Source organism: Suncus etruscus, chromosome 6, assembly GCF_024139225.1.
Source record: "Suncus etruscus isolate mSunEtr1 chromosome 6, mSunEtr1.pri.cur, whole genome shotgun sequence".
In the NCBI taxonomy this organism is placed as follows: Eukaryota; Metazoa; Chordata; class Mammalia; order Eulipotyphla; family Soricidae; genus Suncus; species Suncus etruscus.
The window spans coordinates 8,972,082-8,991,750 of record NC_064853.1 but is presented as its reverse complement, the minus strand read 5'-3'; the positions used below and the strand labels follow the sequence as shown (position 1 = coordinate 8,991,750).

The 19,669-nt window shown below is 35.2% G+C and overlaps 1 long non-coding RNA gene across 1 annotated transcript in view; it reads left to right on the top strand.

Moving 5' to 3' along the window:
- Window positions 1-19,669, top strand: part of LOC126011922 (uncharacterized) — a 171,880-nt gene that overhangs the window by 125,849 nt on the left and 26,362 nt on the right. The window contains exon 2 of the long non-coding RNA XR_007496778.1: window positions 3,735-3,831. This is a non-coding gene — a long non-coding RNA (uncharacterized LOC126011922). The remainder of the gene's footprint in view (window positions 1-3,734; window positions 3,832-19,669) is intronic.

The following is a 19,669-nucleotide window of genomic DNA, read 5'->3' as shown; positions in this document are numbered from 1 at the left end:
AAAGCTCCACCACCATCTCTGTCATCTCCCTCCACCCCACTCTGTAAGGAAATCAATTTTGCAATCTAAGGCCAAAGATTTAATCATTGGTTAATTCTGTCTATCCCCTTAGTTATATTCCACAGATCACTGACATCATCAGTATCTGTTCTCCCTCTGATTTCTTCCACTTAACGTGATTCCCTCTAGTTCCATCCGCATTACCTTGAATTGCATGATTTTATCTGTTCTTATAGCTACATTTGATGTTTAAAGACCCCAACTATTTTTAGGAACCTTTATTTTGTTAGACGATTAATAAGAGGGTTTCATGTAAATAGAGTTCCAACAACACAGCCTCCACCAATGTGTCATCATCCCCAAACTAACTTAACCTACCCCCTTCTCCACCCACCCTGGCTATCCCCCAAATTGGTAAACTCAGTGTTAGAGATCATGTCTCAAAAACTGTTGGCTTGGATCATCTGTTATTGTCTTTCTATGTTTGTTAACATTTCACATAAGGGAAAATCATTCTGTATCTGTCCTTCTTCTGTTTTATTTCTCTTCATCCATAAATGGACATTTGGGCTATTTGCATATCCTGGCTAATTGTGTTAAATGCTTATTTGATCACTTCTATATTGTTCACATTGCAGAATCCATAAATTTGTGGTTGGGTGCAACCTTTGGGCTTCTGGATTCCTGGGGGATTTTATATCAGGTGTAACTAGACCAGTATAAGTCTACAAGAGCCTCACAGACTTTCTAATATGTGCACCAGTTTTCTGACATTCTCCCCCAAATGTAATTACGTGGAAATCAACCATTTTGAGTAATTAGAAACATAAAGGAAAAAAATAATAACCTATTCAATAGAATGGTTTACATAGATTTTTAGTCAGGAAAAGTTGCTGCTCCTCATCAGAGTCTAATCACAATGAGTAAAATTGGTTTTCAATCGCATGAAAATTTTATGCAGACATTTGTACATACAGGTTATGTTTGTTTTACTCTTTCTATCTTGAGCTTCTGAATCCTAGTGAATAAAATTATGAGCTCACTTAAATTGTAATTAGTTCATCATGGAAGTACATGATCTTGCTGAAATGTAATCAGAATTGTGCACAGAATTAATTCTCAGCAGAAACGAGAACATTTTCTATAATTTGGTTCACATGGCTAATCCTTATGGTAAAATTGCAGGCCTACTTTTGGGAGATTAATTCCTCATGCTTTCTAACCCTCATATATAGACTGAATGCAAATTATACCTTAAATTTCTCAGGTTACCATTTAGCTCCTGCAATCTTATAATGCCCTTGAAGAAAAAAGGTTTTGCTTGATATAAACTTTAAGTAAAATTAAAAATCAAGTTATCACACATTAAGAAACAACTTTCTACTTTACATGCATAAGCATGGACTCCAAGCACACATACTGACATATATAAGCACAAATAAAATAGTTTCTACAAATAAATGTGTTGACTCTAGGAAGTGTGTTTGAAAAATCACTTTTAAGAATCCATGTCTACCTTCCAAAAAAAGTACAGGATTTTTGTTACTGTCTCAACATAAAAGTTTGTTTAATCTCATCTTTTATATTATATTAAACATTGCTTTTATGTGATTGTCCTATTCAGATACTGGAAACATGGTTCTCTAGAATATTAACCTGACGAGTTCCATAAGCATTATTCCTGTAACAATACTGAGTTGTTTTTAATCATTATTAGTCAGGGAACTATCAAAACTTAAGACATCCCTCCAGGAATGGCATCAGTGTTAAGTAGCTAGAGTTATAATTTTCAAATAAATACTAGTCCTATTTTCGATATTCAAATTTGAAGCATTTAATATCCCTTTGGTTTTATAAAAATGTTTTGAGTGGTCATTGGTGATAGATGATTTGAAAGTTTACTAAAGCCAGAAACTTTCTGAGAGGTGTATACTGTTAAAAACAAAGGCCTAAGCTCCCTTTCTCACATTCACTATTACTTACAGGCTGTCAGCATTGCTGTGTTTCAAGACACTTAGATGTAGATTTGTTTTAATCAATTTTTCAAAAAGTCATAATCATCAGAATGAGAAAACTGCCTCCCATTTTTGTCCTTGACTGCAAAAAAATCAATTCCATTTCTAAAATCTCATATTCAGAATTGGGGGGGAGGGGATGTTTGTTCTTTCATTCCAAAAAATGATCTGGTTTTTAATAACTGTGTTTGCATTATACACAATTACTCTTCAATCAATATGCTTCTTAGCTTGAGATACTATAATCAAATACCACATACTGGGAAAATTACATAGCACTGATTTCTCACTTTTCTAGAAGATGGTCTATAGAAGATGTGTTACCAGCAAATTTTGTGTCTACTGAGATCCTATCTCTGTTTTGCAGAATGACCATATTCTCTCCCTGTGTCCTCTGATCTCTTCTATTCTAGTATAAAATTCATCTTCTTATGGCAACCCCAGTCTCATGACCTGATCCATATAAACTTAATTAACCTTCCATGGTCCCTCATATATGTTCCATTAAATTGTGTTTAGTATTTCAGCATATGACTTTAGGTGGGGCTAAGGCAGCGCTTCTCAATTATTTTCTGTCATGCCCCCTAGGAGAAGAAAACATTTTTCATGCCCCCCTGCACGACTGTAAATAATATCTTTATTGTTAAAAAACCTCTATTAAAAACTTTAACCTGCAAAACAAAAATATATAAAATAATTTGAGCTGCTTTTTTTTTAATCAGAGGTGAGGTCTAGATTAGTGGCTACAACGAGCACGTTTTGCAATGCATAGCTTTTCGAAACAGGGTTTGAAGCAGGATACAGAAACTCTCAGCTCCAGAGACATACAGACATATAAACACGGGGCTTAGCTTGTTATGACAGTGTTTGCCGAAATTAAATGCGCCCTTCTTTAAAGAACTCTGGGGGGTGCGCCCCACTATTTGAGAACCACTGGGCTAAGGGGAAGGATAAATGATAAATGGCATATATATATATATGTATATATATATAAACCATGACAGTCTCCTGTTGAGAATGTACTTATCAGTTTTTACATGATACTTGTACTGTTTTTTCAAATTGAAATATTTTGGAATAGTCAAACTCACTAGCTCAATCCTGCCAATCAACTCCACTTTCTTGTTTTTGCTACTCTTTCAAGTTTGGGGAAGTTTTCTGCATTTGTTGGTTCATTGTTAGTTTTTGTTAGTTTTTGTTATTGTTTTGGAGGGAATTAAAGATGATTTCTAGCTTAAAACTTGTGATATTCAGGCTTCTTTGGCTTTGTGCTTAGGAATCCATCCTGACAGACTTCTGGAAACCAGGAGTGTTTGGTTGAGTGCAAAGCAAGCTCCTTAAGACCTGTACTATCTTTCTTTTTTGTTTGTTTTGGTTTCTTGTTTTTGGGTCACATCCAGCAGCATTTAGGGATTACTCCTGGCTCTGTGCTCAGAAATCACTCCTGGCAGGCACGGGGGACCATATGGGATATCAGGATTTGAACCACCATCTGCCTTGGATAGGTTTCTTGAGAGGCAAATGCTCTACCGCTGTGCTAGCTCTCCAGCCCCAAGATCTGTACTATCTTTCTGACCCATCCTTGCTTGGATTTCTTAATGTACTTGTCTGTCAAGCTTCAATAGTTACTTGAGATATTAACTTGTGATTGAGAATATTTAGTTTGCAAAGTGTATCAGTATTTTGACAGTCCACTGTCTTTTGGATCTTCTTTTACAGAATGGAGAACCTAATAAGGGGAAGGAATGCCCCACAATATCAGAGAAGTCCTTATAAAGAAGTCGTGCAGCTCTTCGGAAGAGGCCTGAAGAAGAGTGTAAGTATGTTTCATGGGGTTAACTGTGATCTTGAGATATTTGGGTAAATGAAAGGGTTGACTTGTGTGTGAATGAATAATACAGAGACTTAATAAGTATTTGATGAGACAAATTATATAATTATAATGAATGGCCATGTGGTACTTGCAGTCGCTCAAGGTATTTTTTGTGTTTTCTTGTACGTGGAAGATTCAATATTAATCATTGAATTTCATATTCAGAGGCGAGAGAAAAAGGCTTCATGCTACACCCTATATTTATTTTTATAGATTGATGCAGTAATGTTTCTGAGGAATAGTGAAGTCAAAAACAAAAGCTGGTCTGTGCTCAAACTCAAAATTTTCCAATCTCATATTCTTTCAACAATATTCTCTCGTGATGTTTCAATAAACTAAGAACTCAGAAAAATGACTGTTTTAGGGTAAAGAATAAATCTCAAATGGCAAAGATAAGCTTATTGGTCAAGTGAAACATTTGATTTCATCAACTTTGGAAAAGTTATTGATGTCTTGTATCCAATCATAATAATACTTTATTGAACGTAACAGTATTTTATTGCTGGTAGGGACATTGTTGCAATAGACCTTCTCATCTGTAGTTTTGCCAAAAGCATTTGATTTCATTCTTTTCTTTAAGATGTAGGATAAATCATAAGATCAATAGTTGGTATTTGCATAGGATGATTTTTAGGAAATTTCATTACGTGTCATTATGGCAAAAAATTCATCTGAATTTTATCCCTTTTAGAGGAATTTATACTGTCCGAAGCAATGATGCAGCGGTAGGGCATTTGCCTTGTGTAGGGCCAGAACTTGGTTTGATCCCTGGCGTCCCATGTCCCATATGGTCCCTGGAGACAGGAGCGATTTCTGAGCACATAGCCAAGAGGAACCCTTGAGCATCAGAGGGCATGGCCCAAAAAGAAAAAAAATGAACTGATGCATTGGGTTAGCTGGAGCGTCTAGATTTTAATTAGTTTTAAGTTCACTGTTCTGGGTAAATAGCAAGTATACTGAAGCTGATCACTGTTAGGACTAAAAGAGCATTTTTATTTTATTTTATCTTATTATAAAGTCAATAAAGATTGGCACCAATGTCATTTGATACACTATAAGTTTAAATCAGTGGTTTTAAAATCAAACACTACCAATATTCTATTAAAATATCTAAAAATAAAGATTGCTTTTATGGGTACCTTAAAAACTAAAGGATGCAAACTCATGCATAAAATGATTCTTTTTTAAATTTGATTTATAGGAAAACTGGTTTCTCCTCTATGCTTATGTAATACAAATCACCTTGTTTCTTTCATAGTTTTGAAGATTTTATGAAACAGAGAAAGAAATTTTGCGGATAAAGCTCTAGCTGAACCCCAGAGTTCACAATCTCAGAATCACATAGAGTAATTTTTCAGACCTCTTAGGTGGAGTTTATCTACTCCAAATATTGACCAACAATTGACTAGATTCAACCTGAATCTGTTTCTGTGAGACTATTTCTGTAAAATCTTTTATTGATTTAGGTGTTGTGGTGGTCACTCTTGAACTATAAAGGATATGTCAAGTCACTGTGACAGAAACTACCTGATAATCTACATCAAAATTATTTGACTAATATTTTTTGTTATTGTTTTTGATTTTTGGCCACACCTGTTGATGTTCAGGGGTTGGTTACTCCTGGCTATGCACTCAGCAATCTATCCTGACTTGGGGGACCATATGGGACACCAGGGGTTTGAACTGCAGTTCATCCTAGGCTAGAACACAAGATAGATGCCTTATACCCTGCGCCACCGCTCATGCCGAAGCCCTACTTATTTTTTAAGTGAAGAAAGTGATTTTATTGGGGATTTTGTTGGGAGAAGTGAAAGAGGGAGAGATGAGAAGAGAAGACTGCAGAGGGGAAAGGAAGGGAGAAAAAGCAGAGAAGAGAGGAGAGGAGAGGACAAGGGAGGGAAGGAGAGCAGAAGGGGGAGGAGAGGAGTTAGAAAGGGGTACAAAGAAGAGGAGAGAGAAGGCAGGGGAGAAGAGGGTAGAGAGAAAGTAGAGAAAAGGGGAGGAGAGGGAATGGAGAAGAGAGGGATGGGAAGGGAAAGGAGAGGAAAAGAAAAGAAGGGGAAGAAAAGAGGGACCAAAAAGGAAGATAGGTAAGGGGGTTGGGGAGAGGAAACGGGAAAGGAAGGGTGGGAACAAAAGGAGGAAAGAAGAGGAAGAGAGAGAGAGAAAAAAAAGGAGATGAGAGGATTAAAGGGAAAGAAAGGGGAAGGCAGGAAAGGAATAGGTGTTTTATGCTTTGTTTACAGTGTTGGTGATCAAACCCAGGTCTCATGCTTGCCAGGAATACACTTTATCACTGAGTCCCATTTCTTCCCCAGAAAAATTATTTTTATATTCTGGTATGGATAAGTAGCTCTCTAAGTGTAGTTCTCAGAACCTCACTCTTTATTGTCTAAGAGCAGGTTAGAGAAGAATGCATCCTGGCACACACACCCCAGTTTGCTCTGGGACCACATACTGATGGACTCCATCAGCCTTACAGGACTGGGTCAGGCATTGAACGGTCCATTCAGATGGTAAAACCATCTAAATTGGTCTGAGAATTGCTGGGGATGATATACCTGTTGTTTGTGTTAAATCCAATCAAATCTTCATCTTTATCAATTGGGACTGTAACCCTCAGAGCAATTTTTAAATTTCTACATGAACTCAATTGAATGAATATTACCTGGAATGAAAATAATGAGACATAAGAACTCTTTAAAATACATTTCCTTCCAGAGAAGACATAATGATTTCTTATTGTGATGGACAGTGTCTATTTTTCTGTTACAGATTAATATTAATTTTCCTAAAAAATAAACTTCTTTCTTGGTAATGGAAGTAGCATATATATTAGTTCATCAAATTAATTTTCTTTTGAGTTAAGTTACAGAGACTGGTTTATTCCTTACATAATAGTTAATGTCTCCAGCTTCAGGATCCTGGGCATTATTTTTAGTGTGTTAAGTTAATAACTTATAATAATGTATCTATATGATACTAATAAATTGTTTTACTCACTAGAGAGTAAGGATAATGGTAACACCTGTGAATAATCACTTTGAGAAGAAAGGGATAAATTTATGCTATGTACTTAGTACAAAACCTGTGTCACACAGTAATTTTTCTTTATTCTCTCACTTTTTTAAAACACTTGTTCTTCTTATTATCTCAAACTAACCATGAAGCCAAACAAAACATATTTTTGATCACAAAAATGAAAAAGCACTAAAATGACCACAGCTATTTTAAAAATAATAACGCATAACAAGAAACAGGTTGTAAGTTAATGATGCAGAGCTGAAAGAATATTGGAATGGCATTAAGCAGTCATTCATGTTAGGTAGTAATTTGTTTCACACAATGGCAGTTTTCCCCCACGTAATTCCACAAATTCAATGTGGCATCTAGATCAGGACATGTTAGCCAACTCCTCGGGAAAGCTGCCACCTTAGAAAATGACATCATAAAATAACAAGGGGTAAAATGACTTCCTTTCCCTGAAAGTAAAAGTGGACTTTTCCTAGATTTCAGGATTCTTGGGAGGCAAGGAGAACTTCTAGTACTCGGAGATCCTATAGACAATAAGATTTTCAGTAAGGTGTACCTTCATGCTTCTTTTATAATTTATTACTTATCCAATCTGAAGATGAGTTCAGACTCATCTGTCACCAGGCAGAGCTTTTATAAGTTCCTTTATTGTAGTAAGGTGAGTTAAATGGTAGCTAACATCAAGCAATATTCCAATCAAACAGCATTGATTCTTGAAAAATAAACACTTTTGATCATGATCAAGCTACTTCCTATTCAAAATAAAACTAAAATTTAGTTCTCAAAACCACAGCTTCATTTGCTTAAAACCACACTTTTGTTGTTGTTGTTGTTGTTTTGGGGTCAGACTTGATGATACTCAGGTCTCCCCTGAAGATTTGAGGAGCCATAAGGGATGTTGTGGTTCAAACCTGAGTCACCTGGGTATAAGGAAAGCACCTGACTAGCTGTACTATCTCTCTAGCTTGACATGTTTGCTTCATTCGCATGTAAACTTCTTACTTTATATAATTCCTTCCCTTCCACTCATTTTTTCTAGACCCATGCAGTCTATTGATACCATTATAATTAAGACCACTAATAATCTCATTATTTTTACAGTCTCTAAAAGGACTCCGCCCTTTTTTGCTTGTTTGAATTTTGCCCCCCCCCCTCTTTTTTTCTTTTCTTTTTTTCTTACCCTCAAACAGAATCACATAACTTGAACCATCTGCCTCACAAATTGAGGGGGAAATAATGGAGGGCACCAAGACCATACAGTCTTATGAACATTTAGTAGAAATAAAAAATGATCAGCCTTAAACACCAAATCCAAAGCCAATGAAAATAAAATTGATACCCAATCTACAACAAGCTAGACACAGAGGGGACCACTTATACTGGCAGCCCAGGGGGGTAAAAGAGGGGGGATATGGGATGCATGCTGGGAACAGGGGTGGAGGGAGGACAACATTGGTGATGGGGATACCCCTGATTCAATGTCACTATGTATCTAAAATATTACTGTGAAAGATTTGTAATTCACTTTGGTCAAAATAAAAAATTATTGAAAAAGAAAAGTGCGGGGCCGGGAAGGTGGCGCTGGAGATAAGGTGTCTGCCTTGTAAGCGCTACCAAGGAACGGACCGCGGTTCGATCCCCTGGCGTCCCATATGGTCCCCCCAAGCCAGGGGCGATTTCTGAGCACATAGCCAGGAGTAACCCCTGAGCGTCAAACGGGTGTGGCCCAAAAACCAAAAAAAAAAAAAAAAAAAAGAAAAAGAAAAGTGCTAGGTTGAAGTCTCATCCAAAATTCAAATCTTTTGAGGACAATGTACTTCCAAGCTCACTTTATTGTTAGAATAATTATTTTCCTAACGTTAAGTTACTAAGAACTTTGATTTCTACTCACCTCTATCTGAAGGTTCTACATTTTCTGCAATTCATATTGTAGATCCTAATTATGTTTGGGTTGTTTTATTATTATTATTATTAATAATTATTATTATTATTTCATTGAGCCAGCAAATAGATTCTCTTTTCTCCAAGAGGAATCTGATCTTCTTTTAGGAATTTTTATTTCATTTAACCAGCTTCATTGTACTAATTCCGAATAGCTTGACTTGAGAGATTAATTATGCTATCATCTTTTCTATAGTCTATTCGCTAAAAGCAAGTCATGTCCAGAAGAATTTGCATAGTTTGAACACTTGGTGGGAAAGGTGGTGAGATGATGGCACTGTTTTAGCATTTATTTTATCATTTGATAAAACTATATGGCATTTATCTCCAGTTCTTTTCTGATTAACTTATTGGAAGTTATTAATACCTGGATATCCCCTCTTTTTGAGCTACCATACTTTCACTATTAGAATATATTATTCCACATTTCCTTCACCTTCTTGTTGTTTTTTTTTTGTCATACACATATTTTTTTTTAGTTTTTTTTGGGGGGGGCACACTTGGTGATGCTCAGGGGTTACTCCTAGCTATGCACTCAGAAATCGCTCCTGACTTGGGAACCATATGGAATGCCAGGGATCTAAACAAGGTCCATCCTCAGTCAGACACATGCAAGGCAAATACCCTACCTCTGTGCTATTGCTCTAGCACCATTCATGCTAAATTTTTATCTTCAGTAATTACATATGATTTCTAAATACAAATACTGTTTGATACCCTCTTTCCAAATACTCTCCATTTACAGTATCAATTGAGAACATATGCCTTATTTCTATAATCATTGCCCAGACTTCTTTCTACACAAAATTATTTTTATATCTATAAGTCTTAATAGTGTCTTTAAAATTCACTGTATCCATATATTTCTTTCAAAACCTGAGCTCCTCCAGCTTTTTGTCATCTTATGTCAGATGCTCTTAATAATTCAAAATCCATCCATCTAAAATTATCTTCATATTTTCATGATATTTTTTCTTTATTCACTATAACCTCAAGATATCTAGTCCAGGGGCCGGGCGGTGGCGCTAAAGGTAAGGTGCCTGCCTTGCCTGCGCTAACCTTGGACGGACCGCGGTTCGATCCCCCGGTGTCCCATATGGTCCCCCAAGCCAGGAGCAACTTCTGAGCACATAGCCAGGAGTAACCCCTGAGCGTTACTGGGTGTGGCCCAAAAACCAAAAAAAAAAAAAAAAAAAGATATCTAGTCCAATACAAAAATATGTTTTGAATTTCCATACAGATCATCTTTGCTGCAAAAGTTCTCAGATTCAAAGTGGTTGATGCTCCTGTAAATACCTAGCAAAGAATTGTGAAAAAGTTTCAGCATTAAATCACTCATTCCAAAAAGACAGTAGCCTTGGGCTGGAGAGATAGCATGGAGGTAGGGTGTTTGCCTTACATGCAGAAGGACCGTGGTTTGAATCCTGGCATCCCATATGGTCCCTCAAGCGTCCAGAAGCAATTTCTGAGTGTAGCACCTGAAGTAACCCTCGAGTGCTGCCGGGTGTGACCCAAAAACCAAAAATAGAAAAAAACTGAAAACAATAGCCTAACAATAGTTTATAGGACCTAGTGGATTCTGATCAATATCTATACCTTCAACTACTCAAACTCTGTTACTTTTCTTTCTGAGTTCAAACACACTGATATTCCAGTAATCTCAGAATATCTCCAGCAATATAATAGACTATATATTTTAAGTTATATAAAACAAGAGAATAAAAATAGCATAGAAAGGAAGAATATAAAATTAGAAAATAATAAAAGCATAACTTTTTGAATTCTGAAAGTTGTTTAAAATTTCTAATTGAAAGAAGATAAGCACTTTATGAAAGTTTTTAATTTAAATATCATATAAAAGACAAGAATTTTATAAAAGATGCCTATAATTGCGTTAGCATTTATAAAATTCCTAACATGAAAAATAATCTTTCCCTAGAGTTAATAAAATTTTAACAGTGAAAAAAATCAGAATTTTGAAATAAGTAATGTAAACTATAAAATATATTATGACAAATATATAGAGAAAAAATGTATTGTAAAAAGAATAGAAATTTAACTTAAGAATGAAGCTGTCATATGGCTGGAGTGATGGCGCAGCAGCAGGACGTTTGCCTTGCACGCTGCTGACCCAGGACAGACTGCAGTTTTATCCCCAGCATCCCATATTGTTCCCCAAGCCAGAAGTGATTTCTGAGCTCATAGACAGAAGTAACCGCTAAGCATCATTGGTTGTGTCCCCAAAATAAAATAAAAAAATTATTAAGCAGTTTTTAGTAGTATATTTGAGCAATTCTCTGTGAAAGATATAACTGTATGGGCACTGCAGACAATGACCGGGATTGGACAAACTGGTTTGCGTGGAGCCTAGAAATGGTCTTCTGTCAGGAAACTTCAGGGATAGGGTCTCCTTGTACTTAGGCCAAAGTTTTTCCTTTCCATGACCCCCATACTTTGGTGGGTCCATGTAAACGATAATTGCCACACTAACATTGTTTTTACAGTGCTACTTTGACTCCAAACCTTAAAAAAAGTTGATGGTCACTATCACTAACAGGTATAAATAGCACAAACCTGAGAACAATAATCCATGTTAATTTATAAGAATTGTGTCCTTATGGTGTCTTATAAATAATGCACTGTATGCAGTACTGAATAGTTGCATCATGCTGATATATTTAATTTTGTGTGTATCCTGTAATTATGTTATAATGTTTTCAGAGAACTTACTGTAAAGAACAAGATATACCTTTGATGTACTATACTAAGCATTTAATGTGCTTGAGTTTAGAATGGCAATACTTCCTTATTAAAAAAATGTATATTTGAGCAATTTAAATATAAAATATTATCAAATGCCCAACCATTAGTCACTTGTTATTCCCTCACTGTAAAAAAAGGAAAAAACCAAAATGCCCCAAACAATTATACCAATGGTATTATTTTTTCATTTATAATAAACAAATCACTGTAACAATATCAGGAAAATCACAATATGAAAAAAAAGAGAAGAAACTGGCATTAATACCAAATTAATGAGTTTCTGATACAGAATGAAAACAGCCATTATAAAAAAAGTTAGTGGTCATATAATCTCTTGACAAAATAAAAAAAAATCTCAGTCACTTTATATCTTCCATTTTAAAGCTAATTAATTGTGTAAAAGTTAAAATAATAATATTACTGAAGGAGCAAAATTAATGCTGTGAGATTATACACAAGATTGGTAAAGCAGAGGATAGAATTATTTTATCAGTGGATATATACTCAACTTTAATAATGAAGTCCAAAATGTCTTCATAAAAATAAACAGAACCTCTGTGCCAAGAGAAAGTCTAGCAGGTAAAGTACTTGTCTTACATGTGGTTGACCTAGGTTTAATCCTATACAAAATCCTGAGTACTTTGGAGGGTAATCTCAGAACACAGAGCCAGAAGTAAGCCCTGAACACTGCTGAATGAAGCTCAGAAACCAATTAAAACCAAATTTTAAGGGAACAAAGAATTGAGCTTTTTTAAATCACAAAATCTATGACAATTGTTTTGTCAGAATCCTGATAATTAAATTGAGTACCTGGGAAAAAATAGTAGTTGAAGAAATAATTGTTTACAACTCAAAATTGGAAGAGGACATTGATACAGAAATTTAGAAGAGTGAGTGAATTCCAAATATGGTATTTGGAAGACAGATCCCAATTAAAAAGTTTCAAGATAATTATAAAAATAATCTTCAAAAATCAGAAAAAATAATAAATTCCTAGATATTTTTACCTAGAATGGCACAGGATTTAAAATCATTTTATTTTTCCTCTGAAATCATAGAGACCCAAATATAATATATTTTTCAAAAGTTTTAAGAACTATCAATAAATACTGTATCCAGTGAAACTATTATTCAGTGATGGAGAGAAATAAAGACATTCTTAGCTGAAAGAAAGTGAAGAAAATTTTATGCTAGCATACCTACTTCAAAAGAATGATTAAACAAAACTTCCAAATAAAAGGAAAATGACAGCAAAAGCAAGATGCATGCTGTTAGCAAGAAAAAAGAGTAGTAGAATAGAACAAAATACAGAATTTTGCGTGGGGACACGCCTGGTGAAGCTCAGTATTTACTCCTGGCTCTGCACTCAAAAATAGCTCCTGGCAGGATCAGGGGTCATATGGGATGCCAAGGATCCAATCTAGGCCTGTCCTGGGTCTGCAGTGTGCAAGGCAAATGGCCTACCGCTGTGCTATCACTCCAACATATTTTCTTTTCTCTCATATTACACATTTGAAGTACATGGTTAACAGTGCTTAATAGTCTTAATATGCTTAGTATGTAATGTATGTTGTAAAACTAATTAAGGAGTGAGAGAGATACACAGTGGAAAGGTTCTTATCATTCATGAAGCCAACATGGGCTTGATATCTGGAACTTCGTAAGTTCCCAGACTGAGATGAGAAAACACTGAATACAGAAATGGGAGTAAGTCAAAGCACAACCAGGTGTGGCCCAATTTTTTATAATAAACTAATATATTTTTAAATGATTTTTTAAAATTTTTAAGTCAATATTTGATGAAGAGAGTAGAGACCTAAATGGAAAATTTCCCCTATTTTATTTGAATGGTATTATGCTGAATCAGGAAGATTTTATAAATCACATAGCTACATTATAATATTTACATCAATCACTATGAAAATTGCATTAAATAATATGCTAAAATAACACTATAAGTAAATCAGTGCTAAATTAAAAATACTTGAGTAGCCCACAGAAAAGCTACAAAAGAAATAAAAGAATAAGAAACGGGACCCGAGAGAGAGCATGGAGGTAAGGTGTTTGCCTTTCATGCAGAAGGTCATTGGTTCGAATCCCAGCATCCCATATGGTCCCCTGTGCTTGCCAGGAGTGATTTCTGAGCGTGGAGCTAGGAGTAAAACCTGAACATTGCCAGGTGTGACCCAATAAAACAAAACAAAACAAAAAAAAAGAATAAGAAACAAAGAGTAAATAAACAAATGATAAATGTAAGATGTAAATTTTAATATAATAATAATTATACTATGTGTATTTAAGAAAAATAGATTAAAAAGCAGAGAATGTTGGATTGAATTTTAAAATAACTAAGAAAATATATGTCACTTATAAAAATGATCTATTCATGCAAAGATAAGATTTAATAGAAAAGGGTGGGGAAAATATATATCACAGTAACACTATTTAAATGAAAGATAAAGTGACATATACATGTCAGGAAGAAGTGTCAGGTATTAATATTTAAGAGCATTCATCCAAATAAAGAGGTCAGTTCACCAAGGGGAGTAGCTAATTATATAAATTTAGTTTTTACAGTTTATGACTATTTTAGGTATTTTTGAATGTTGAGGTGTGCTCAAGGCTTATTCCTGGCTCTGCATTCAAAGATCATTTCTGGTGATGCACAGGGCTTTATATCAGGGGTCTTCAAACTATGACCCACGGGCCACATATTGTATTTATTCCTATTTTGATTCTTCACTTCTAAATAAGATATATACAGTGTGCATAGAAATTTGTTCATAATTTTTGTTTTTACTATAATCTGGCCCTCCAACAGTCTGAAGGACAGTGAACTGTCCCCCTGTTTAAAAAGTTTGAGGACCCCTGCTTTATATGGAGTGATGGGATGAAATCTGGACCATTTATACTCAAATATTCAAGGCTGCCACTTTACTTACTGTACTATCTCTCCAGCTAACAATTATGCATTTTCAAAAGTTTGTTATAACTTCATTTTTATCTATTTAGTTTTCAATAACTAAAAAATATTCCCAGCACAGTTTTAAAAACAGCAGAACTATTTCCAAAGAAACACTTATGAATGTGTGTTCTTTTTCTTTCAAAATTAACCTGAATTGATATATAAAATAAAATTTCTCAAAACTTATGGAGGTTTTTATTAATAAGAAAAATTCATTGAATATATTTTTCTCTTTCGGTCTTTTGTGTGTGTGTTTTGTTTGTTTGCTTTTGCTTTATTTTTTATTTTTATTTATTTTTTTTTAAGTAATGACTTCTTAAACAAATGCTCAGAGGTCACTCTTGGGTCACTCAGTACTTTACACAGGCAAGGCATCTGTCCCAGGCACATATTTTATTTCTCTCTCATAAAATTTTAATATCTATTAACACAATTTCATACAAATGACAAGTGATTTTATACTTTCCTTACCATTAATTATCTTTTTTCTATCTCCAGAGTAAAATAGCAAAAATTATTTTTAATATTAAAATACTTCTTCAAATGCCAAAAATATTCTAGTTTGGAAAAATCTGGGTAATTATTCATGTCCCTGACTACCTATTAGAAGTTCCTGAACATGACTTAATCTTTTTCTATTGGCCCAAAGACAGTCATATAAACACCTATTAATGCAAACTTGATAAATAATTCTATCTGTGCTCACTTCATTTGAAGTTGTCAGTTGTCACTTTGAATTTATTCTTGCTTTTTAGATATTTGTTTATTTTTATATTCTTTTTTCTACTTCAGAATTTTTTTATAGAACAAACCATCTTTGTTTATGTGAGATTAACCAAGAAATATTACTGGGATTAATGTGCATGTCCTGCATGCAAGCAACTCTGGTTCCATCCCCTGCACTTTATATGGTTTTCTGGGTACTACAGGGATATCCTGGGTATTTCCTGGCACTTCATAGCCTGAACAGTACCATATTCTCTTGCTCTAACGTCAAAAGACCTGTTTGTTAGCCAAAAATCAGAGAGGGGTCCCAACAGCTCCTAAAGCATTTGCGAACCACCCCATCTACACAAATCCACAGAAGTCCCACGAAATCTTTTAAAGTAAGTATGTGTCAATGAACTGAGAAATGTAAAATGAAGCCTTAACTATTAGGGTTAATAGAATGAAGAAGTAGGGAACAGTAAGAGGAACCTAAAAGGAAGGAAGGAAGGAAGAAAGGAAGGAAGGAAGGAAGGAAGGAAGGAAGGAAGGAAGGAAGGAAGGAAGGAAGGAAGGAAGGAAGGAAGGAAGGAAGGAAGGAAGGAAGGAAGGGAGGGAGGGAGGGAGGGAGGGAGGGAGGGAGGGAGGGAGGGAGGAAGGGAGGAAGGAAGGAGGAAGGAAGGAAGGAAGGAAGGAAGGAAGGAAGGAAGGAAGGAAGGAAGGAAGGAAGGAAGGAAGGGAAAGAAAGTAAGAAAGAAAGAAAGAAAGAAAGAAAGAAAGAAAGAAAGAAAAGAAAGAAAGAAAGAAAGAAAGAAAGAAAGAAAGAAGAAAGAAAGAAAGAAAGAAAGAAAGAGAAAGAAAGAAAGAAAGAAAGAAAGAAAAGAAAGAAAGAAAAGAGAAAGAGAGAAAAAGAAAGAAAGAAAGAGAAAAAGAAACAAAGAAAGAAAGAAGAAATAGAAAAGAAAGAATAAGAAAGAAATAAAGAAAGAAAAAAGAAGAAAGAAAGAAAGAAAGAAAGAAAGAAAGAAAGAAAGAAAGAAAGAAAGAAAGAAAGAAAGAAAGAAAGAAAGAAAGAAAGAAGAAAGAAGGAAAGAAAGAAGAAAGAAGAAAGAAAGAAAGAAAGAAAGAAAGAAAGAAAGAAAGAAAGAAAGAAAGAAAGAAAGAGAGAGGAAGAAGAAAGAAAGAGAAAGAAGAAAGAAAGTGGAATAGGCTTGAATACTCAGAGAATGTTTCCCAGACATACAATCACCTAATTTTTGATAAAGGAGAAAGAAATCCTAAATGGAGCAAAGAAAACCTCTTGAACAAGTGGTATTGGCACAACTGGCTAGCCACTTGCAAAAAATTGAACTTAGACCCCCAGCTAACATCATGTACGAAGGTTAAATGCAAATGGATTAAAGACCTCGATATCAGACCCGAAACCATAAGATACATAGAACAACACGTAGGTAAAACACTCCAGGACATTGAGACTAAAGGCATCTTCAAAGAAGAAACTGCACTCTCCAAGCAAGTGAAAGCAGAGATTAACAGATGGGAATATATTAAACTGAGAAGCTTCTGCACCTCAAAAGAGATAGCACCCAGGATACAAGAGCCCCCCACTGAGTGGGAGAAACCATTCACCCAATACCCATCAGACAAGGGTCTAATCTCCAAAATATACAAGGCACTGACAGAAATTTACAAGAAAAAAATCTAATCCCATCAAAAAATGGGGAGAAGAAATGGACAGACACTTTGACAAAGAAGAAATACAAATGGCCAAAAGACACATGAAAAAATGCTCCACATCACTAATCATCAGGGAGATGCAAGTCAAAACAACTCTGAGTACTACCTCACACCCCAGAGATTGGCACACATCACAAAGAATGAGAACAAGCAGTGTTGGCAGGGACTTGGAGAGAAAGGAACTCTTATCCACTGCTGGTGGGAATGCTGTCTAGTTCAACCTTTATGGAAAGCAATATGGAGAGTCCTCCAAAAACTGGAAATCGAGCTCCCATACGACCCAGCTATACCACTCCTAGGAATATACCCTAGGAACACAAAAATACAATACAAAAATCCCTTCCTTACACCTATATTCATTGCAGCACTATTTACCATAGCAAGACTCTGGAAACAGCCAAGATACCCTTCAACAGATGAATGGCTAAAGAAACTGTGGTACATATACACAATGAAATATTAGGCAGCCATCAGGAGAGATGAAGTCATGAAATTTTCCTATATATGGATGTACATGGAATATATTATGCTGAGTGAAATAAGTCAGAGAGAGAGAGAGAGAGAGAGAGAGAGAGAGAGAGAGAGAAAGATGCAGAATGGTCTCACTCATGTATGGGTTTTAAGAAAAATGAAAGACATTCTTGCAATAATAACTTTCAGACACAAAAGAGAAAAGAGCTGGAAGTTTCAGCTCACCTCATGAAGCTCACCGCAAACAGGGATGAGTTTAGTTAGAGAAATAACTATGTTTGAACTATCCTAATAATGATGAGGGAGATAGAAAGCCTGTCTAGAGTACAGGCGAGGGTCGGGGGGGGAGGAGGGAGATTTGGGACATTGGTGATGGGAATGTTGCACTGGTGATGGGTGGTGTTCTTTACATGACTGAAACCCAAACACAATCATGTATGTAATAAAGTTGTTTAAATAAAAAAGAGATTAAGTCTCATTATAAACTGTAATAAAGTAAATTAAAATTTTAAAATAGTTTAATAAGAAACTGCATGTGATGGCCATTTAAATTGTAATCAAGAAATTGATCGGGGCCGGCGAGGTGGCACTAGAGGTAAGGTGTCTGCCTTGCAAGCGCTAGCCAAGGAAAGGACCACGGTTTGATCCCCCGGCGTCCCATATGGTCCCCCCAAGCCAGGGGCAATTTCTGAGCACGTAGCCAGGAGTGACCCCTGAGCATCAAACGGGTGTGGCCTGAAAAAAAAAGAAATTGATCATATATAAATGAGTTGGCAGGATCTCAAATATGTAAACTCGTTTACTATGTCTCTAAGATTTTAAGTATCAAAATAGGAATAAAAATGTAAGTTTGGGGGCCAGAGAGATAGCATGGAGGTATGCGTTTGCCTTCCATGCAGAAGGTCATTGTTTAGAATCCCGGAGTCCTGTATGGTCCCCCGAGCCTGCCAGGAGCAATTTCTGAGCGTGGAGCCAGGAGTAACCCCTGAGCACTGCCGGATATGACTCAAAAACCAAAAACCAAAAAAAAAAAAAAATTAAGTTTGACTCTCAAAGCTATTTATTATGTCTTTTCTATATTATTTGCCTGAGCTATGCTGAGTCCTCATTTAACTCTATAGGATTCATTCTATTTATATTATCAATTTAAGCATGAAATAACATGTATAAAATTACATGTAACATATATGCAGTAAAATAATTATAAATGAATACCTTTATGCCTAATAAAAATAATCTCTAAGTTAAAAATATTTAATTATTCTTAACTATTAAGTGTGCATCATTCCAGACCAATCTTTCATCCTCCTTAATGCTTTAAGTATAATTTTGAAATCAAAACCAGTAGAATAATAGAGTATATGGCTTAATATAAGGGGGCTCAAGAGAATCTAGATATAAGTGATTTTCAATAACTATCATGCTTTCTATTAATTAATAAATTTTACATTGTGTAAGCTTATAAGAAAACTAGAAGTGACTTTGATTAGCAACCATAAGATGAATACAGGCAATTGTCTATTTAGCATGCTGTAAAAATGAGAATAAAAAATATTAAATTATGCTCTTAGGTCTAGTAGAAAATTGAAAATGGTAGCATAAAAACTGAGTTCGGAGTTAATATATTTGAAATGGCTTGTTCATTCAATGTAGTAATAGACATTCAGGCAAAACTTTTCAAAAGTAGGTCTTAAACTCTTCAGAAACTTTTCAAAGCAGGTCTGGGCAGTAAAAAATTGTATTCACTTCCTTAGTTATCTCTGTAACCCAATTCCTCTCTTCATGTATTTGGGCTATATATTTAGAGAAAGGCCACTAGTATGAATCCCTAATACCTCTGGTTTAGCAAACCGTTCTTTCCATTAGGAATTGAACATCCTTTGGGCTTTTTTTTTTTTAATTGCAAATTCCACTGAGGATTAACTCAGATAAAATCAAAAGATTCTTTAACAAAAAGGTGGCCCTAGGTCACTGACTTCAAGGAAACAACAGAGGTTGACTTTGGAAGTTCAGCAAGAGAGAAGGTCAGAAAGTTGACACTCAAATAAGGAATTTGATTAATAAATTTAATCTATTATTTTACTATAGGCTAGTTGTGTTATCCGAAGGACTTTTTCAAATAAAATTTCAGCCCTTAAGCATGCTTTTATTTCAGTAATAACTACC